This window comes from Tursiops truncatus, chromosome 9, assembly GCF_011762595.2.
Source record: "Tursiops truncatus isolate mTurTru1 chromosome 9, mTurTru1.mat.Y, whole genome shotgun sequence".
In the NCBI taxonomy this organism is placed as follows: Eukaryota; Metazoa; Chordata; class Mammalia; order Artiodactyla; family Delphinidae; genus Tursiops; species Tursiops truncatus.
The window spans coordinates 63205771-63227218 of NC_047042.1; the positions used below are offsets into that span (position 1 = coordinate 63205771).

General features: G+C 45.0%; 1 long non-coding RNA gene across 1 annotated transcript in view; it reads right to left on the bottom strand.

Annotated features, from left to right (window-relative positions):
• Positions 1-21448, bottom strand: part of LOC117313605 (uncharacterized) — a 165165-nt gene that overhangs the window by 120189 nt on the left and 23528 nt on the right. The window contains exon 3 of the long non-coding RNA XR_012334030.1: positions 17820-17980. This is a non-coding gene — a long non-coding RNA (uncharacterized lncRNA). The remainder of the gene's footprint in view (positions 1-17819; positions 17981-21448) is intronic.

A 21448-nucleotide genomic window follows, 5' to 3' on the forward strand; every position in this document is an offset into this window, starting at 1 on the left:
TGGGAAGAGGGTGCTCCTTTCAATACATGATGTGAGGACAATTGTGCATTTACATGGGAAAAATTGAAAATGAAAGCCTGGTGGATTATATGCAAAAGTGGTTCCAGGTGGATTCTGGATCTAACTGCATGAGACAAAATGCCTTGAAGAAACAATGTAGGAAAATATCTTTAAGATCTCTGAATAGGGAAAGCGCTCTTTAAACAAAACAAAAAAACTGCTGCTCTAAAAGGAAAAGACTGATAAATTTGACTACCTAAAATTAGAAACTCTGTTCACCAAAAGACATCATAAAAGGGTGAAAAGGCAAGCTACAGAATGAGAAATGATATTTGCAAATGACCAAGATGTAGTATTTAGAATATATAAAAACTCATACAAATCAGTAAGAAAAAACAATAGAAGGCAGATAGAAAAATGGGCAAGGCTTGACTTCAGAAAAGAGATTTTCCAAATGGCCAATAAACACATGAAAATGGATGTTAAATCTCATTAAAAGTCAGGGAAAAGTAAATTAAACCACAATGAAATACTAAATGCACCCACCAGATTGACAAAAATTAAAAAACTTTGACAATATTAAGTGTTGGTGAGGATGTGAAGTATCAGAAATTCTCGTTCTGTTCTTGTGGGTAAATAATTAGTACAACCATTCTAGTCTTTAACTAATAAAAATTAAGGATGCATGTACCCTGTAGCCTTGAAATTCCATTCCTAAGTACAGATACTACAGAAGAGTATAATTATTTGTGCCTTGATATCTGTGAAAGCATATTCATAATAGCATTGATTTTAAGAACCCTAACTGGAGGAAAACAAATGCCCACCAGTACAACAGATAAATAGATTGTGGTATATTTCATACAATAGACTACTTTGCAGCAGCAGAAATGACCAAAACTCCCACGATAGCTGCCTGCCACAACATGAAAAATTCTTTAAAAACATAATATAAAAGTAAAGAAGATAGATACCAAAAGTTACTATATGATTTCATTTATGTAAAATTCAAAAACAGCCAAATTATACTATTGTATTTGGGGATGCACCCACGGACATTAAAATTCTAAAGCGAAGCAAGGAAACTACTTTTTATAAAAGCCAAGATTGGGGCACCTTTGTGGGGAGGGAAGAGCTGTGCTTAGGAGGGAGCCTGCAGAAAAGAGGCTGGCAGGGTTCTACTTCTTGCTCTGGGTGTTCACTTTCTAATTACTCATTAAGCGATACGTTTAAGTTTTGTGCACTTTTATGAGTGTGTGTTACATTGCACAATAAAAAGAGTTTCTAAGACTGTATTTTTTAAAAGCCTTTTAGGACCATTATTCTGGAAGCTGTGCAGAGAAGGGAGCCAGACTGGAAACAGAGAGGTGATCAATTGGGTCTCAGTTACATACAAGAAACAGCAGAGATGAGATGGTTGAAAGATCCTTCTGGGTTCCTTCTCTGCATCCGAGCCAGCATGTATCATTAGCATCCAGTAGTAGGAATATTTGATGCCAACATTTTTCAGAATCTGCAGAAAATATATCTTGGCTCCTCCACAGAGCCTTGGGTGTCAGTTCAGCAGAAATCAATAACTAGCTTCTGTTCTCTTGTTGCCTATTCAGGGGTCCTTGAGTCCTGAAGATTTTACTCCTAGCCTCCCATGTACTTACAAAGAGTCTCCTCCTCCTGTTTCCATCCATTCTGCCCTTTCTCCTCCCTCATGTATAGCAGATAGATAATACACGTGCTACGTTACTCCCAGATCACAGCTGAATCAGCATTCCTCCAGATAGGGTTTCATGTAAATAGGGAACATTTGAGGTGGTGTTACCTATCCCCAAAGAACTAACTGCTAAAAAGTAGGTACTTTGGGCCTGCAGGAGGGGGCTAGAAGAAATATTTGGGGCCCAAATCATGTAGTTCATCTCTATAACGATTTGACAGGGTTTAAGAAGGCTGATCAAATGGTCTCAAATCTGGCTGCATCACAGAATCACCCAAGGGGTTAGAAAAAATGTACAGATTTTGAGATCCCCAACCGCATTCTGAATCACTGGTTTCTGGGTAGAGTCTGGAAATCTGTATGTACAGCAAGCAACTCAGATGATTCTGGTGCAGGCGGCTCTGGTGCAGCTCTTCAATGGGCCAGTACTGAGGAGCCAGCACTCAAAAGCATGCCGGGTCATTAGAGCCCACGTTCCTCATGGCCAGGAAATGTGTAGGCCACCTTTGCTTACCTCCGTCCAGTTGCCCTGGGTCCAACCTGAGGACAAATGTTCCTCTAAGAGTCCAACTTGATCACCTTGCAACTCTCCAGATATCTGTTAGGTAAACCCAGGACAACTCTAATTTCTTCCCTCCACTCTGAACTAAATGCTGTTCCGCCCCCACCCAAGAAGACAGACCTTAGTATAAAGTAGTTCTGCATGCAGGTAGATACCCAAAAGAAAGTCAGGTGGGGAAGTATGGCCACAAGTTTATGTGATGTCTGGGAACAAAGAAGGATGCCTCTGAAGGGATGTTTTGGGAGCCGTAACAACATGCAAATGGGGTATCACATTGAAGCCCTTGAGAGCAGCCTTTCTTAACTTTTTGATCTCAGGACCCCTTTATGCTTGTTTATGTGGATTATACCCATAGATATTTACGGCATTAAAAATTAAAAGTGAGAAAGGGCTTCCCTGGTGGTGAAGTGGTTGAGTCCGCCTGCCGATGCAGGGGACGCGGGTTCGTGCCCCGGTCCGGGAGGATCCCACATGCTGCGAAGCGGCTGGGCCCGTGAGCCATGGCCACTGAGCCTGCGCGTCCGGAGCCTGTGCTCCACAATGGAAGAGACCACAACAGTGAGAGGCCCACGTACCGCAAAAAAAAAAAAAAAAAAAAAATTAAAAGTGAGAAAATGTTTAATATTTACTTATGAATTAATTTATAAATAACAATAATAAACTCATTACATATTAACATAAATATCTCCTATATGGAAAGTAACTGTATTTCCCCCTTCAAAAAAAAAAATTTAGCGAGAAGAGTGACTTGTTTTAACTTTTTGCAAATCTCTTTAAGTTTGGCTTGATAGAAGACAGCTGGATTTTCAGATCTTCTGCATTCAATCTGTGGCAATATGTTGTTTTGATAGAAATATATAAAGAAAATCAGGCTTCACACAAATATGTAGTTAGGGAAAAAAGGAGTATTTTAATCTGCTTCTGCACTCAATCTGTTGTGCTAGTCCATGCCATGTAACCTCTGGAAAATTCCACTGTACACATGAGAGAATGAAAATGAAAAAGGCAAAAACATTCTAGTGCTACTATGAAAATAGTTTTAATCTCACAGACCCTCCCTGAAAGGTTCTCTCCACCCACCAGGATCAGGACCACACTTTGAGGACTGCTGCCTTAAAGAAAAACAGTGTGCACATTTGTTTGCCAATAGCAATAGCTATTGCTTTGATACTGCTGTCTTGGCTGCACAACTGAGGCAGGGTGAGGTGGGTAGGCTAATGGACCACATGCCTCTGTTTGCAAAGCTGGGTAAAGCACTAATTATAGGCAATTATGATTGAGGCTTTGGTCCAAGACGACACCTCAACAGGTAAACCTAGTGATTAAACCTGTCTCTGCTGGGAGCCACAGCCCATAGTCCTACTCAAACAAGATACTCAGGGCATGTCCAGGCCTGGGGACAAGTGGTACTTGGACTGAGAAACAGACTGGCCAGTATTCAAAACACCTCAAAAGCTGTGGTGTTTACAGGGTTCTGAGTGTGGGCAGACAAATGGCTCTCCTCATTTGCTCAATGCACTTGCTAGGTGAGCCTACCCAGACCACATTCTTTAATACTGCAGCTGCCAACCCCGCAATCCTGATCTCTCATGCCGTTCTGTGTTTTTCTTTGCACCAGCACTTATCACCTCCCAACACACTATATAATGTACTTATTGATTATGTTTATTGCTTATTGCCTGCATCTCCCATGAGACAAGTATCTTTGTCTATTTTGTTCACTGCTATATCCTCAGGACCAGAACAGTGCCTGGGATAGAGTAGGTGTCAATAAATATTAGTGAACTAGTAAGATTTACAGAAGAAGGGGCAGAGAAGAACATCACCAACCTGCAAGCAGCCTGCACCCAAGAGAGGAGGAGGGCTGAGCCGAGCATGCCCAGTTTATTCTCTCCAAATTCCTGACGCAGATTAGACCATTCCTTCCCCTTTGGGTGACTGAAGAGCAAATAAAAGTTGAAAATGTGGCATCTCCACATAAAAGGAAACATCAGAAATGGACAAGCATCACCTACCATCGACTTTCAATTGTTTGTTCTCAATCCCTTTGTGCTTTAACTATTTAGCCTATGGTCAACCGGGGGTGTGGTGATCCTCAGATGAGGAGACCAGAAGTTCTATCAAGACCTTTCTACTCCTCTTTCATCAGACACTCCCCCAATGCCATCCACAGCATCTGGGCCCTTTATGTCCCTACTGTTTCTCAGCTCCAAGCCCACCCTCCACTCCACTTTTGATGCTGAAGGTGGGGCAGGGACTCTGCAAACCACATTTCCCAATTCCTTTGACAGTTGTTTCTTGTTAGGTAGGGTCCGCCAAAGGGAGATGGGCAGGACATTGTACAAAAAGAACACATCTTGGGGAGTATGGGGGGCTCATTTCCTGTCTTCCAATCATCAGCTTCATCATCTCCTCAGAGTTACTAGCAGGATTCAGACCACACTTCTCCTCGGGTGCATAGAGCTTGCCCCAGGAATCCCAGCATCTGCCCTGGGGGACCTCCTCTGAACTCGTAGGGTAACTCCACGTCTCTCCTTTTGTTCCCCTGGTCTGAGGGATGGTAGCTGCTTTCTGCAGTTGTTAATCTCTATGTTACCATTCTTCTTTGCTATTTAAGCTCTCCAGCACCTGTGTACCCAATTCCCTGCACTGAGACCCTTCTATTTGAAATATCTACCATGGTTCCTCTTTCCCTTGGATGGCCCCTGACTGGTACAGCTCCTTTGTGGATCCTCCTGGGACCACTGGTGGACAAGTTAGAATTGATCCCCAGAGGTTTCCTACATGAGTCAGAAAATCTCCATTAATTAAATCTCTACATTGCTGGAAATTAATTCCCTATTCCATTTCTCTTTCCTAATGATGTCCCTCCACATTGTCCAGTATAGCTAGAGTGACTGTACAGCCCAGTTCAATCCAAACAGTATAGGTTTATGCCTGTTGTCCCAGCATAATTATTAATAGAGCCTCCTTTCTCTCTCAAAACTATCCTAGTTTGGGTGATAAATTATATCGTCACTCTAAATATAGATCATTATATGTTCTACAAAGAAATTAAATGACGGTAAGATACTCCAGCAATAAAATACCAATTACAAGATGTTCCAAGTTTGAATATCAACCCCTTTTCACCACGAATTTTCTGGGAAGAAATTAAATTTCAATGATTAAAGCCAATGATTAAGTTAAAGTCCAAAGATATTAAAGTCCAAAGGATTTAAGGTCTCAAATCATATTCTCTTCCCCTTGTGACTTAAGGTTCGAGGAAAATTAGAGTCCAATTCCCTCCCAATTTGTTATTCAACTCCTATGTTTTATTCCTCAATGTTCCAAGGACCTGCACCAAATGTTGGAGTTGAGGGGTCCAAAAATAGCCTCTCTCTTCCCATGAGAGCTTTGAACAGATTATAAAATAAAACAAAGGATGACAGAAGGGAAATTAAAACAACACCCTTATGTGCTCCCTTTTAGCACGATCCGTAAAAACTTCCCATGAGTATTTCTCATGCTCTCTCCAACCCCATCTGCAAGCTGAATGGAAAGAACTCTGAGGACTTAGAAAAGGGTGAAGCTAAGAAACTTCCAGAAGTTGTTTCTTGCAGCACTTAGGTCACCCTGCCTGTAGGTCACCCTGCCTGATATACCCACCAGGTTCCTGGAAGCACTGACCCAGGACAGGTATTCCTACAGCAGGGAGTTAGCTGTGCAGGGGAGACTTAAAGGAGCAGAAGAAGACTTCTGTACCCTGTGGACAGCCCAAGCCCAGGAGAGAGAGAGTGGAGCTGAGGTGACCATGCTCAGCAACATCTTCCCACATTCAAGCCAGTCAGATTAAACTCCACCGGGGAGGACTGAGGGATCCTCTTTCCAGAGACTAAGGTGATCACACCTTCCCAGGGAAGGATCTATCTCCCCACCAAAAGAGTGTTTTCTTTTTGTGCACCCCCTGTTTTGACCTCCAACAATCTTTCCTTTGCTCCCCACCCAGATTCAATTAGCTCTTTCTCAAGACACACCCCCTCCTAACTTCCTTAGGTATAAAATAGAGAACTACATTTGCTTCTCTCTTGTGACTAGCCCACGGCAAGCCAGCCAAATAGTCCTCGTTGGACAAAGTTGGGTGAACGTTAAAACAACCCTTCTTGACCTGCCTCTCTACCTGCTCCCAATTTCAGAGTCCACAAAGGGTCATTCTTAGTAGACATAACAGGAGATCCTTAACACATTCTTTTATTGTTTTTCTTTTAAAGAATAGAGGCATTTTCTTACAAATCACCAGGCTTTTTCTGAGGGAAGCTTGTGCCCTCAGCAATTCCCTGCCTCAGAGTCCACCTGCCCTGGAGACCACTTTCCTTTGCTTGAAATGGAGAGAGAAAAGCTCAGATCCTCACCATAGCAGGAATAATGCTGGCCTGGGCTCCCTTTAGTGTGCCTACCAGTCTTTTCTGAAGGACACTGTCCTGCATAGCCTTTAATACTCAGGCCAACGTTTGGTCCCATGTGGCCTAGCACCTCATGGCCAAAGCGGATTAGACCAAGGTAGACCCCCAATCCATGGGGGCTCATCCACAGACTGGTCAGCATACTATGGACAAGAGACTGAGTCATTTAGTGGGAATTGAAACCCAAATTTCATATGATTCAAATGGGAGAGGTCACAATGGACACTTTCAAGCCCATAAGACAGCAGGACCCATGAGTAAGCAGAGGAAGTTGACTGATAGAGAAAGGACAATGGGGTAGTTGTACAGAGAAATGCAAATGGAGAGAGGCAGGGGGGAGAGAGGCCCGAGAGAAAGAAAGAGAGAGAGAGGACACAGTTTGGAGGAACCTATCCACGGCGGTATCTTCGATCCTGACAGTTGTTCAGTTCCTTCTACATCTGTCCTTATAATAACCCTCTTTTTCCTTGACTAACTTGAGTGCATCACTGTGCCTTGTCTGACTAGAACAATTCATTTCCATAAATGTTTCCAGACTGTGATGAGGGATCCCCTAGAAGACCATGAACATGTGGGCTTCTTCCTACCTACCTGTCAGGTGGCTTGAGCAACTAGCTTTGGGAAGAAGTTGTGAATAAATAATAGAGAGTTTGGCAAGATCGGCACTTTGGGAAGAAAGGAGAATAAGTAGGTGAATCTTTGCTTTCTTCTTTAGGTTATTATGAGGCTCAGAGTTTAGGGTAAAGGAGAAGACATCACAGCAAGAAGAATTCTCCAGGCCACATGGGGAAACAAAGGAGGTTTCTTCAAGGACATCGTGGTGCTGGACATTGTGCGTGTGCATAGTCTCATATTCAATAAGGGAGTTCAGATATGAAAAGGAGGCACTTTGAAATCTGTGGAATGAATAAACTAATGAGGCACGTCTACCCCAGACGGAGAAAGCCCGTCAGTTTCATTAGAAGTTTCCAATCTTGGGACTTCCCTGGTGGTCCAATGGTTAATACTCTGCGCTTCCATTGCTGATTCGATCCCTGGCCGGGGAACTAAGATCCCTCATGCCGTGCGGTGCCGCAAAAAAAAAAAAAAAAAAAAAAATCCCAATCTCTAAAATTTATAACATGGGAAGCTATAATATATTGAATTATGTCAATCTTCTGCCCCCCAAATAAAGAAGTTAGTGAGGCCATCAAATGAGATGAATTTGACTGAGTTCAAACTAGCCAAGTAGCCAAATAATCTGGTGTACATTAGAATACTATTATATAAACCTCTGGTGAGTTTCCTTTATTAAAGAGCAAGAAGTCAGCAGGAGAAAGGCAGCTTTCAGGGGGTATGCAGAAGTAAAAGCGAGCTGGAGTCAGGAACCCCTCATCATCCTCCACTGGAGAGCTAGGGAGAGATGAGGCGGCAGTACCCCTCGGCACCTCCCCTCAGCATCCCCCAGCCAGCACCTCCCAGCACTCCCTTATGCCTGCCTGGCTCATCCATCTCTGAGTAGCTCTGACCTAGCTGGGGAGAACTGAGACTGGGAATTGCAGCATCCCTGACCAATGAGAGTTGAAGGTCCCTCAGCAGAGAGTAATCCCCCAAGTCAAAGGAAGGGATGAGATCTGAACATAGAGCTGCACTAGACACCCAGCGCCCACCCTAGCAGGGCCCACCTCTGGGACACAGCAGCATCTGTGCTTGCCTAGGAGAGGGGTGGTGGTGAGCCTGCTCTTGGCATGAGAGAGAGTGAACTCCCACTAAAGGGAAGAGCTGGGTGCCCAGCATGGCCCAGTAACACAGGCCTGGTTCTTCAGAGGGGAGCAACTTGGGAGTCCTGTGGTATCTGTCAATGTGTTTGCCACCTTAGCAACTCCAGTTTAAACCCATCAGGGCTGCTTTGTCCCCCCCTGTCAAAATAGAATACAGATGGGGAAAGAGGCACTGCCAGTCCTCACATTGCCAAAGGCCTGGGTGGGGATGGTCAGAAAGACGAGGGGCCCCGGCTGCAACACCAAGCATGTTTGAAGGAAGTAGCAGCTCCAGGTGGAGCTGAGACGAACCTCTCATAAGGAATTGGAAAGACCTCACAGGAAAGCTCACTGTGCGTAGCATTTCGGGCCAGGGTTCTGAGGAAGCGAGTCCCATAATGACCACGGAAAGAAGACTGTCCACCTTGCCACCCTCCAAGACAGGGCTGACCCAGGACCCAGTGTGATAGCAGACAGAACTGTTTCTGAATAACACTCTCTGGAAACTGCGAGGAAGGAATTGTCCTCATTGCCAGGTGAGGGCAAGAATCAGTGAAACAGGGATTGGACAGTAAAACAATTCAAGTGAAACAATAAAACAATTCAAGGGGAGAAATCACAGGCCTAGTCATTCAGAGTGCTTGAAAGTGATTATTCTAAAATGCAAATTTGGTGACATCAGATCCTGTTTAAAATTGCTGCCTTTTCTCCATTCCCACACGCCCCGCCTTAGCTCAGACCATAATTAACTACCACTAGGATAATTGCCATAGTCTTCTAACTACCACCAGACTTGCCTCGCGCCCTCCCCACACACTGACTGCTTTTGGGAATCACAACTTGAACCTTTCTTAGAGGGTGAAACCGGCAGGGCTGGGGGGGTGGTGTGTATTAGTTGAGAGGCAACAGAAAGCAACATCTTTCTGAACTAGAACTCATGATTTTTGTGCCAAGTATGCTAGATACTTTCTCATGCTCTATTTCATTTAATTTCATTGTCACATCCCCTCAAGAGGCACATGTCAGTATCTGCACTTTAGAGATGAGGAAAATGAGACTCAAAAAGGGCACGCAAAATGTCCAAGCCACATAGCCCTAAGGGGTATGGGGTTTGAACTCGGGCTTCCTGATATCCTGTCTCATGGTGTGAACCAGTGGTGACATTTCCCTGCCCTCATCTGCCCTCTTCTTTCTCTCTCCTCAAAGCCCCAGGACAACATATATCGATCTGGCTCCCAACATCTCTTCCTTGATCTGCTGTGGTCTATGACCTAACCAACCCTGTCACCTTCTTCTGTCCACATGTCCTTTGCCCCTTCATCTCCCCCTCCCCACTCCCCCTCCCAAGACTCCATCAGAGTTTGCTGTAGCTTCACCCCCATTTTCTGGAGAAGAGCTGAATAGATCTCAGCATGTCCAAGGCCTACAGTATTTCTGAGGAAGGTGATAGGGCCCAGGCTGGGGCTATGTGAACAAAGGCTGTTACAATAATGCTTTCAGGGCTGGACTAAGTGTGGTGTGCACACAATGCCTTGCATTTTGTCTCTTAATCATCCCCTCGCCTATCTGGCTGGTTCCTGACATTGAAATCCTGTAACATCCAGTGAAAAGAGAGCCATTGTTTCTTTCCAAAACAGAATCTGGCCTGTCATTCCAAATACAGATAGGAGCCTCGCCTTTTTAGTCAGTATCTGCAGTGCCACTGTCCCTGCTGGCCCTTACTCTCCCCTAACAATAGCAGCCAGGTGTCACCGAGGGCATGAGCCAGAACAGCTGGAGGCCTCCAGGAAGTGCTGGGGCTTGACACCCTCTTGGAGAATGGCTTCATTCCTCACCTTAAACTTGGGGATCTCCAGGCCAATCCAGTGATGGAGCTGCAGGTCCGGGTGCCCTTACTGGGCCTCTCAGTGGCTTGCCTGAACTTGCAGCCTCTGATCTCACCCCTCAAATCAGGCCCTTGAGTGTAGGGCACCGGAAGCAGCTATGCTCTTTAGAAGATGTTACCCCTTAGAACAGAGCTTCAGTGTGTATAGGAATCCCTTGTCATCTTGTGAAAATGCAGGTTTGGATTCAGTCCGAGATTCTGCATTTCTAACAAACTTCCAGGTGAGATTACTGTTGCTGGTCTGGGACTATGTGTTTACTCACAAGGGCGTAGAGATTTGCTCAGTCCCCAGGGACAGGATTAGAACTGACATATGAGGGGCATCTGTGAGGCTGTGAGGAAGCCACTCTGCTGGAGTCGGCCATGATGCCATTGTCCCCTCAGCAGACCCAGACACAGCAGCAGGGTCCAGCCCTTGGGAAAGAGTTGAAGAGGATGAAAGAAATGATCATAGATGCTCACAGAATAAAAAGGGGTAGGGGGAAGGACATCTGTGGTGGTATTAGTTGGAAGGTGAGAAACAGGGTGGAGTGTGGGCTATAGGTCCTGTGAGGAGCTATCAAAATGAGGTCACACATAGGAAGACCCTGGCACTTATTCATTCTGATAAACCTTTCCTCTTTTCCGGAGTCCTCTCTTCCGTGTCAGCTCCAGGAGGCTAACTGTGTGATGCACTCAAGGAGAAAGCCAGAAGCCCAGCCAGCGGGGCCTTCCTGGCTCCTCTGCTCTAACCACAGGCTGCAGGTGGTCCTGGGCCCTCTGCTACTTCCTACTGCTCATGACGGCACACGGACACCAGTGGTTCTGCAAATGGGTCACAGCAGGTTGGGCTATGTCAGAACCAGCAGGGAGGCTTGTGAAATTGCAGCGTTCAAACCTAGAAATTCTGACATAGCAGCATGTGGGAAAGAGCCCAGGAATTTACAAAAAGGTTTAAGCTCCTCAGGCTGTTATGAAGCACAGCCAAACTTGAAAAGTATTGATTTATGCAAAATAATACTACCATCCAACTGTGCAAAGTGCTGCTAACAAAAGGGAGTTAAATGCCAATGTTATAGTGTAACTCCAATTGTGTTTGTGTGTGTGTATGTATATGTTTTGTAGTATATAATAAACAGTATACTTCCAAGTTTATAAATACACACTCATTAGACATATAGATGCATAGATATCTGGGTGGTAGGATGATAGGACTATAGGGTTTTCTCTTCTTTATTCCTTTCTCTTCTTTACTTCTGTTCTCCACCCCCACTGCCCAAAGGACGGGGGTGACCTCAGGCTCCCTTGTCCCTGTGTGCACATCTGATGACGTCACTCTGGTCTAGAGACAACGGGCGGATGGGGTCAGGGAGGCCTTGGAGCAACACACATGTGCCCCAGTCCCAGCCTCACCACTTACAAGCTGGGCAATGGACTTCCATGACCCAGTTTCACCATTTGTAACAAAAGGCTAAATAGTACCTTCTTTAGGAGGCTGTTGTGTCCCTGACACAAGCACAATGTAGATACTCAACAGAATGTTTTCTTTTCTGACCCTTTTACTGGAAATTCCTGCAAATTTGATCCCAGTTAAGTCTCGAGGGTATTAAATAGTATTTTTTCCACTTATTTCTGAGTCGTACAGATAGTCTTCTGTGCATCAGCATGAAATTCATGAACCCTTCGCAGGGTCTGAGGCCACTGTCCACATAGCCTCTGCCACTGAATGTCCTCTAAGAAGATGAGAAGGGGGTTCTTTGTTATCCTCCCTCCAACATACGCACACCCTTCCACCCACCCCCACCCAGAGCTTTCGGTCCTGGGGTCTGTTTCTGTGTTAAAATGTACCCAGGTTTGCTTCAGTCAGGTATGACACAGACTGTCACAGAGGAAGAAATTTATACTCATGGATCCCTAGAAACAAGAGGTACACCATGCCATACCATGAAGGGCCACATGAGAAGCACCAGGGTAGGTTAGGAGGCAGAAGAGAACATGGCCCAGGGCGTTTATTAGGGTTTTCCCCAGAGGGGATGGGCCAGGCAGGGTAGGTACAATGAGTAAACTTAGGATGGGAAAGTTTGAAGAATTTCAGCAGTCTCTGGGTGGGTGGTCTCTAGGTGTCTGGCACCTGGCTCTAGGGTGATTAAGGGCAGGAGGAATACTGACTTGTTGTGTGCAAGTTTGGTAAAGGAGATGATGTATGTGTGGGCTCTGGGTTGGTTGGTTTGTATATGACAGGTGCACTCTTGGGGAAATCATTTGCTATTTTTAGGAATTAGCTGGCACTGGGAGGGGCAGTCTCTCCAAGATCAAGGCACCAAATGCCAGAGTATTAAGGATACAAAAAATTTTTAAAATATAGTCAATACAAAAACAAACAATCCAACCAAAAAATGGGCAAAAGACCTACCTAAATAGAGATTTCTCTAAAGAAGACATACAGATGGCCAAGAGGCACATGAAAAGCTGCTCAACGTCACTAATTATTAGAGAAATGCAAATCAAAACTACAATGAGGTATCACCTCACACCAGTTAGAATGGGCATCATCAGAAAATCTACAAACAACAAATGCTGGAGAGGGTGTGGAGAAAAGGGAACCCTCTTGCACTGTTGGTGAGAATGTAAATTGATACAGCCACTATGGAGAACAGTATGGAGGTTCCTTAAAAAACTACAAATAGAATTACCATATGATCCAGCAATCCTACTACTGGGCATACACCCTGAGAAAACCATAATTCAAAAAGACACATGCACCCCAATGTTCATTGCAGCACTATTTACAATACCCAGGTCATGGAAGCAACCTAAATGCCCATCAACAGACGAATGGATAAAGAGGATGTGGTACATATATACAATGGTATATTACTCAGCCATAAAAAAGGAACAAAATTGGGTCACTTGTAGAGATGTGGATGGATCTAGAGACTGTCATACAGAGTGAAGTAAGTCAGAAAGAGAAAAACAAATATTGTATGTTAACACATATAGGTGGAATCTAGATGGTACAGATGAACCAGTTTGCAAGGCAGAAATAGAGACACAGATGTAGAGAACAAACATATGGACACCAAGGGCGGAAAGCAGTGGGGCGGGGCTGGTGGTGGTGGGATGAATTGGGAGATTGGGATTGACATGTACACGCTAATATGTATAAAATAGATAACTAATAAAAAAAATTAAAAAAAATAGTCAATACAGCTTTGCATAATCTACCCTCAAAAATGCCACTGAGGTCTTTAAATGACACAGAGCAAAATCAATTGCAGGGTAAGAAGGTTTGTGTATTTTGGAAAATCTTGTGAGGTAGACACAGACTTCAGGACTCTTCTACCTGCCTCTTTAAAGGACGGCCCTCGTAATTTTAGCACCAACTTTTACATAGCACCTTCTTTCACAAATTTTACTTTATTTAATTTCCATAACCATTCTATGAGATAAGCCTTTGGTCCCCATCTGATTTATAAAGAAACAGTCTGGTGGGGTGTTTGGGGTCAGGGGAGTGAAAAATAAGGGACCCACTAACATGTGTGAGAGCTTAACACATAGCCCTCCTAAAGGGTAGGTAGTGTTCTCCTCATTTTACAGGTGGAGATTTGGAGGCTCAGAGAGGTTCAATGGCCCTGGTCAAAGCCGGAAACTGAAAGGTCCTCCTGGGTTAGGCACTGAACCCATATTGGTCTGATCTCAAAACCTATACCCTTTCCACCATATTCACTGATTCAAGCAATAGTGGTGAACCCCCGTGTGTTCCAGATGCTACTCTGGATGCTGGATGTACAAAGCTAAGCAAAATAGATGGCATGTTCCTTAGTCTTGGGGAATTTACAGAATAGTAGGCGGAAAGATATTAATCAATTAATCATCAAAAAATACAAAATTAGAACTGTGTTCAATACTTTGAAGGAACACTTCAGTGGCCCGGAGCCCACCTCTAAAATCCTGGGCCAGGAGTCCAGGTCTAGGGTCTATTTTACCAACAATGCAGCCCTGGGTGGGGCGCTGAAGCTGTTTCCTGGTCCATAATAACCACCAGGGCACCACGGGCGCGCAACCTCCTTCATAACGGGTACTGCTTGACCCTTCAATGCCCACCTCCTCCAGCAGGTCCAGAAGGTGATGGCCACTCAAACCAGATTCCAGCAATACCAGAAGACATGGCAGAGAAGAGCCAACAAATAAATTGTTGAGGGCAGTTAGGAGGAAGATCCCTGGAATGTGAGCCTCATACGTTCACCTGCCCGAAAGAGTTTTCCTTCCTTAGGAGGAGTGACAGCATTTGTCAATGACACAAAGATACCAAGACTCTTCCCTTCCCTTGTTCAATTCTGACTCAGGGGATGTGAAGGGAAGACTTTTTTGAGAGGGGGAAGCTGCTGAGAAGGTTCCCTTGCTCTTTAGGGGGAGCCACAGGAAGAGACACTCTGAGTATTGAAAGGTCGGGGAGTGATGCTTCAATGTGGTTGCTGGCACTGAGGACACAGTCAGCGCCCAGGGGGCCTGAGCAGACAGTCAGACCTAGGTCCTCAATGCCATCACTGGGCCACCAAATTAGCTGTGCCTGAAGTCCACCTACCTCAGAACTTCCTGTAACCTGAGATAATAAAGTCCTTGTTTAAACCAGCTTGAGATGGGGTTTCTTAAAGACAAATATATCTATGTATGTATATATATATATATATATATATATATATTTTTTTTTTTTTTTTTGCGGTACGCGGACCTCTCACTGTTGTGGCCTCTCCCATTGCGGAGCACAGGCTCCGGACGCGCAGGCTCAGTGGCCATGGCTCATGGACCCAGCCGCTCCACGGCATGTGGGATCTTCCCGGACCGGGGCATGAACCCGTGTCCCCTGCATCGGCAGGCGGACTCTCAACCACTGCGTCACCAGGGAAGCCCCAAGACAAATATATTTTAACTGATGCCTAAGAATAAGTTTTATTTTTAGTATCATGAAGTTTACTTACAACCTTATGGGAGCAAAGTCATTGACGCCGTCTACCTAGATCAAAGGTATCTTTTTAAGTAAACGTTTTATTGAAGTATAGCCAACATTTAAAAATTTGTGCAAATTCTAGATGTACAATTTGATGAATCATGATAATGGGAACACACCCATGCAACCACCCAGGTTGGACCTAGAAAAATGGGGAAAATTTGGATAAGTAGAAGGTAAAGGGCCAGCCAGGCATGGTAGGTAAAATGAACAACGTTAAGTCTAAGTCCCAAGGTAGGACCTTATGAGGTACACTAGGGAGGCTATAAGAGTGCAGACTTGACAAACATGGATAATTAGGATAAAGAAAGAAAGCGCATCCAGACTCATTCATTATGTGCATTTTAATAGACTTGTCCTGCTGATGCACCCTTTTGTCTGGACCCAACAATATCTATTCCTATTAGGAATATAAAGAGGAGGAATCCAAGAAGTACCTAATCTAAGGTCAACAGCAACTTAGAAAAACGCTGGTTAGTAAGCACACATATATTTTCTTGCTCTGCCAGCTAAGAGGGACTAAAAGCTGTGACACTCCAGTAGAGATGAGCACACAGTGATTTCTAATACCATTCTCTAATTCAAAAAGCCAGGGTTTATCCAGAGCTGATTCTACGGCTGGGGCAGGAAATATACAAGATGAGCCTGGAGCATCTTGTAGTGCCAGAAATAAGGGAGTTCTTGGGAAGGAAAATACCCCACAGTGATGGGGGTATCTCAAAAGGACTGAGGAGCCAACTGAAAGAGCCCCCATGGCCAAGCTGGAACAACTTGAACAACAACATAGTAATGTTGGATCATAATCCACAGTGTAGAATAAATATCCATGAGTCCATATTCATATTAAAATAATTAAATAAATTAATAAGTAGAGAAGGAGAGACAAATCTTCCATACAGAAGAATTCTAAATAAGGTTGGTAGGTATTTCACCCTCAAGGATGTGGATTATAACTTCCCATCTCTTAAGTGTGGGCTGCAGATACTGACTTCCTTCCAAAGAGCACAGTAGGAAAAGGGAGAATAAGCATTTTTCTCTGTGGTAGAGAAAACTGACAAACACTACCTCAGCCAGGTGGTGAAGGTCGGCACCAGTAGTCATAAATCATATTGATAGTATGCACCCTTGATATGATGTGATTAGAACCCCCAAAATACATAACCCCAGTGCAATCATGAGAAAATCATCAGACGAATTCCACTAGAAGGACACTACAAAATCCAAGTTTATCAAAAACAAGGAACGTCTGAGAAACTGTCACAGACAAGAGGAGCCTGAGCAGACATGACAACTGTATTAGTTTCCTAGGCCTGCTATAACAAACCACCACAAAATGAGTGGCTTAACAGAGCAGAGGTTTATTCTCTCACAGTTTTGGAGTCAAGAGGTCTGAAATCAAGGTGTTGTCAGGGCCATGTTCCCTCTGAAGCCTCTAGGGGAGGATCCTCCCTTACCTCTTCCAGCTTCTGGTAGTCCCAGGCATTCCTTGGGTTGTAGATGCTCCACCCCCATCTCTGCCCCCATCGTCACACGACTATCTTCTCCCTGTGTGTCTGCTCCTCTTCTTATAAGGACACCAGTCATGTTGGATTAGGGGCCCCCCTACTCCAGTATGACTTCATCTTAACACCTTACAGCAGCACCAACCCCATTCCCAAATAAGGTCACCTTCACAGGTACCAGGGATTAGGACTTAGCATCTCCTTTTGTGTGGTACAATTCAACCCAGAAACAATCCTCACACCAACTGCCGTTCCCATTTTACAGATGAGGAGCCAGGGACTCAGAAAGGGAAAGCAACTTGCTCAAGAGCACCTGAGTAGCAGAGTGTCAGAGGCAGGTTTCTAACTCAGGGCTGCCTGGTTCTCAGGCTTGAGCTTCTCCACTACCTTATACAGTCTTTTTCACATTAGACATCCCTTCCTGCCTCTGCCCTCTCTGTTCATTCCCTTCAAATTACAAGGGAGCAAATTGAGGTCTAGAAAGGGGTAGTGATTTTCCCAATGTCAAATAGAGGGGAAAAGGGCAACAAATTTTGATACTGAGACTTTGAATTGATGTATTTCAATTACAAATTCTTATTAAAAATCTTACCACTCAGCCATGTACAGGGAGAGGGAGAAAGAGTAAGAGAGAGAGAGAGAGAGAGGAAAAAAGCCTTGGGAATTGGTAGGATCTGGATCTGAGGGCCCTGTGTTTACAACAGAAGAGTTGCCTATGGCATTAGGTCTTCAATTGCTTCCACAGTTTTTCCTCCCATGATACTATCTCTGAAAACAGTGACCAGAAGAGAAAAGAACCAAAGAAAAGGAATTCTTAGAACAGGTCATCTGTCTTCCATCATCTGTCAAAAAGTTGGTACATTGAGGGCTTCATGGTGTACTTAACAAGGAACCCATGCCATAGGTCCATAGACACATCCTCTGTCTTCTTAGCCTGGGAAAGTTCTGTGCATTTTTCTCTAAGAATGTCAAGGTCATCATCATTGGCACTCACCTCGTGATTGATTTTACAAAGGTCACAGCTATGATGAGAGGCTAGAAATGCAGTCACTTATCCCCCTTCCTTGCTGATGGCCATTGACAAGGCTGGTGTAAAGATGGTGTCATGTGTTGAAAACTGGTCACACAAATATATCAGGTTCTAACTACTGAGACCTGTAAATGTTATAAGGAAAAAGAATCATTGTAGGTATGACTAAAGTAAGGATTTTGACATAGGAAGATTATCCTAGATTATCAGGATGGGCTCTAAATGTGATTACAAGTACCCTTATAAAAGAGCACAGTGAGAGATCACACGTAGAGGAGAGGAAATGTGACCACAGAGGCAGAGACTGACGTAGCTACAAGTCAGAGGCAGAGATTGAAGTAGCCGCAAGTCAAGGAAAGCCGGCTGCCACCAGAAGCTGGAAGAGTCAAGGAACAGATTCTCCCCAAAGCGCCGAGAGAGAGCACAGTCCTATGCCTTGTTACCAGTTCACTGATACTGATTTCAGATTTCTCATCTCCAGAACTGTGAGAGAATAAATTTCTGTTCTTTTAAGCCACTGAGTTTTGGGGAATTTGTTACAGCAGCCTCAGGAAACTAATACACGTGGTAAAAGATGGATTCCACTAATAAGTGAGAAAACTCACCCTCCCATGTTCCTGATCTTCTCTGGTTGGTCCAGGTCTTGTCTTGGGTTCATAGTCTGTCCTCCTGGGACCCCACCCCCACCCCCGCCAGCTGCCCTAAGCAGTGACTGTCTCCTCTGTCCCAGAGACAACACTTCCTGAGCAGAGGTCTCATCGGCATCCCCTGGGGGTTTCTCATTCATTTTCAGATCTTTCTTAAGCAGGTCTCCCCTTGAGGCACCCTCACCTATGACAAATCTCTGCTTCCTGCCCCCAAGTTGTCTCACTGGTTCCACTTCTGCTCTGCCCTTGGTCATCATGCCCGAAGCACTGAGACCTCATCCCTCTTCCCACATGCTACCCTCAGATTTTATCTTTGGCTTCAAGAGATGGTATATTTCTGCATTTCTGTTGTAACATTAATGTTTTCAAACTTCACAGAACTTCTTGGGCCATGGTAAGCTTTCTGGAGAAAATGTTCAATTGAGTAGGGCCACAGGGAGGATAAGTGGGACATGGATAAGAGAATCCAAGGATAGAACAAAGGAAATGGCACAACCTGATCACTCTAGTGATGAAGAAAAAGTCCGAAAGGAGAGAAGGAGCTGCAAGGTCACTTGCCAGCAGAGTAAAGATGAGCAGCCTCAGGTTCGGTAGAGAGGTCATGGAAAGTGGCTAGGGTAGGCCTATCCTAGCAAGTGGGGTCCAGAGCTGCCCTTTGACATGGTGTCCGGTGCCGCCACACTGAAGGAGGCATTGCTGGGCTGGGTGAGGCAAGGTTTGATGAGGTCTCCCCGTCCCACACCACCACCAGCTGTGGTCCCCCTGCAGTAGGTTGAGAAATAACCCTCCAAAGATGTTCAGCTCTCAGTCCTGGAACCTTTTACCTTACAGTATAGGGAACTTTGCAGATATGAGTAAGTTAAGGAGCTCTGGATGGGGAGATTATGCCCAATGTAATCACAAGCGTCCTGACAAGAGAGACACAGGAGGCTCAGAGTCTGTAGCAGGAGATGCGATGACAGAAGCAAGAAGCTGGAGTGGAGTGGAATACAGATGGCTTCTAGATTTTGAAAAAGAGAAGGTAATAGATTCTCCTCTGAAGCCTCCAGGAAGAACACAGCCCTGCTAAGATCTTGGTTTTCGCTTTCTGACTTTCAGAACTGTAAAAGAATAGATGTGTGTTGTTTTAAGCCACTAAATCTGATTTAATTTGTTGCAGTGGCTGTAGGGGATGAATACACCTCCATATAGTGCAGGGAGGGTTGATGGGAGCACATGGGGGCTTTGGACATTTTCCAAAACTTCATGGGCCAAGATATGCTGCAAATGGCAACATCCGTACCTTCTGCGGTGCCCAGGCCATCTCTGGGTCACTCACTCACTTGGTAAAATGCTTTTTATGTTGCCAACAAGGTCATCCACCTAGATGGTGAGGCCAGTGTCCACCCAGAGCCTGTTGGAATCCTCCAGGTTGACAGCATTGTGTATGTTAGCGCCAGTGGGACACAGCCATTCCACCTGTCACCAGGTCTCTTAACTAAAGCGTGACCTGCCTCACCCTGGCACTGTGGGGACAATGGGGTCTGTTCTTCTTTCCTGACTCTCACCCAGAGAGAGGAAAGAGAGCCAGGGAAAGCAAGTTCAGGCAGACCGTGGGATGCAGGGAAGGCACTTCTCCAGGCCCAGTCAGCCTGCCAGGCCAGCACCAGCACCCTGCCAATCGTAGCTGGCATCCCAGATGCTTGCAAATCGAAAGTGAAGAGCTAGGAGACCTCTGGCTGCCAGCAGGCTCCGTTTCTCCACTCTGTGTTCCATTCCCTTAATAAAAGCAATTTCAAGCTACCACCCTGCAGAGCAATAGCGTAACCGGCCGAACCCTGGCAGTACCATCCTGATTCTTTCATTTGAAGCACATGTTCATTATAGACTTTCTTTCAAATAAATCATATTACTGGCTCCCAAGAGAATATTACTCTGGGCTCACATGGCAACCCAGGAAACAATAGCACCACAGCCTCTGTGACATGCCAGGTACTCAGGCCTTACTATCAAAAGCTGGAGAGTGCCTGGAATCAGAGCAATGTTCCTACTGTGTTCCTAAAATAATGACCACCGATCTGCAGGTGCATTTTCTGCAGGGAATAGTAATTTGCATGCACCTGCCCTGCTTGAAGGGGGCTGGAACACCACGCTGTAGGACAGCAGGGGGCAGGACAGTGGCTTAGATCCTGGAAAGCTATCTAAGGCAGCCTTCCCAGGCGGAGGTGAGCCAGCACCAGAACACAGAACCTTCTGATTCCAATACCAGTACTCTCTCCACCGCCCATTCTGTACCGCCACTGGTAACCTCAATCCTTTTGCTGAAGGCCCCCAAATTCCAACACGCCTCCTAAGGGTAATCTAACTCTCCAATATCTACCTAAGCTCATGTTAGCTTTTTTTTTTAACCTAATTTTCTAAGTTGATCTAAGGGAGCAGACAGTGATGGGTCCTTTGGCAGGCAGACCTGGGCGGGGCCTCAGTCTCTCGGCAGGCCCAGCCAGAGTTCCTTCTCTTCCACCTCCACTCTGCCTGTAACTGGGTGGGAAATTTAGGCTGAGGTCTTACATCTTCAGGGAAGGGGAGTGAAGCCTCTCTTGGATTCCTATCTTTACACTGAGAGTTGTGGCATCTGGCACTTAACGAAAAGGCACCTTGAGTTCCGTTTGGCTATTGATGCTTGTGTGTAAACCTCTTACCAGGTATTGACACTGGGAGGCCAGTGTAGTTGAGCCCAGAGCCCTTAACAAGTCCTACAGCTCAGGAAATAATGCCATAGGAGGTCATATGGTAGGCCTCGATCAGTAAGTAACTATAATTGAAGGGGAATGAAATCAATTATATATCTTGAGCCGTCCACACATAATTATTTTAAAATCATATCATGGTATTTGGGCATTACTTAAATGACTTGAAAACTGGTCTTGATAAAGCCAGTAAATGCATTTGATTTAGGATTGTGTTGTG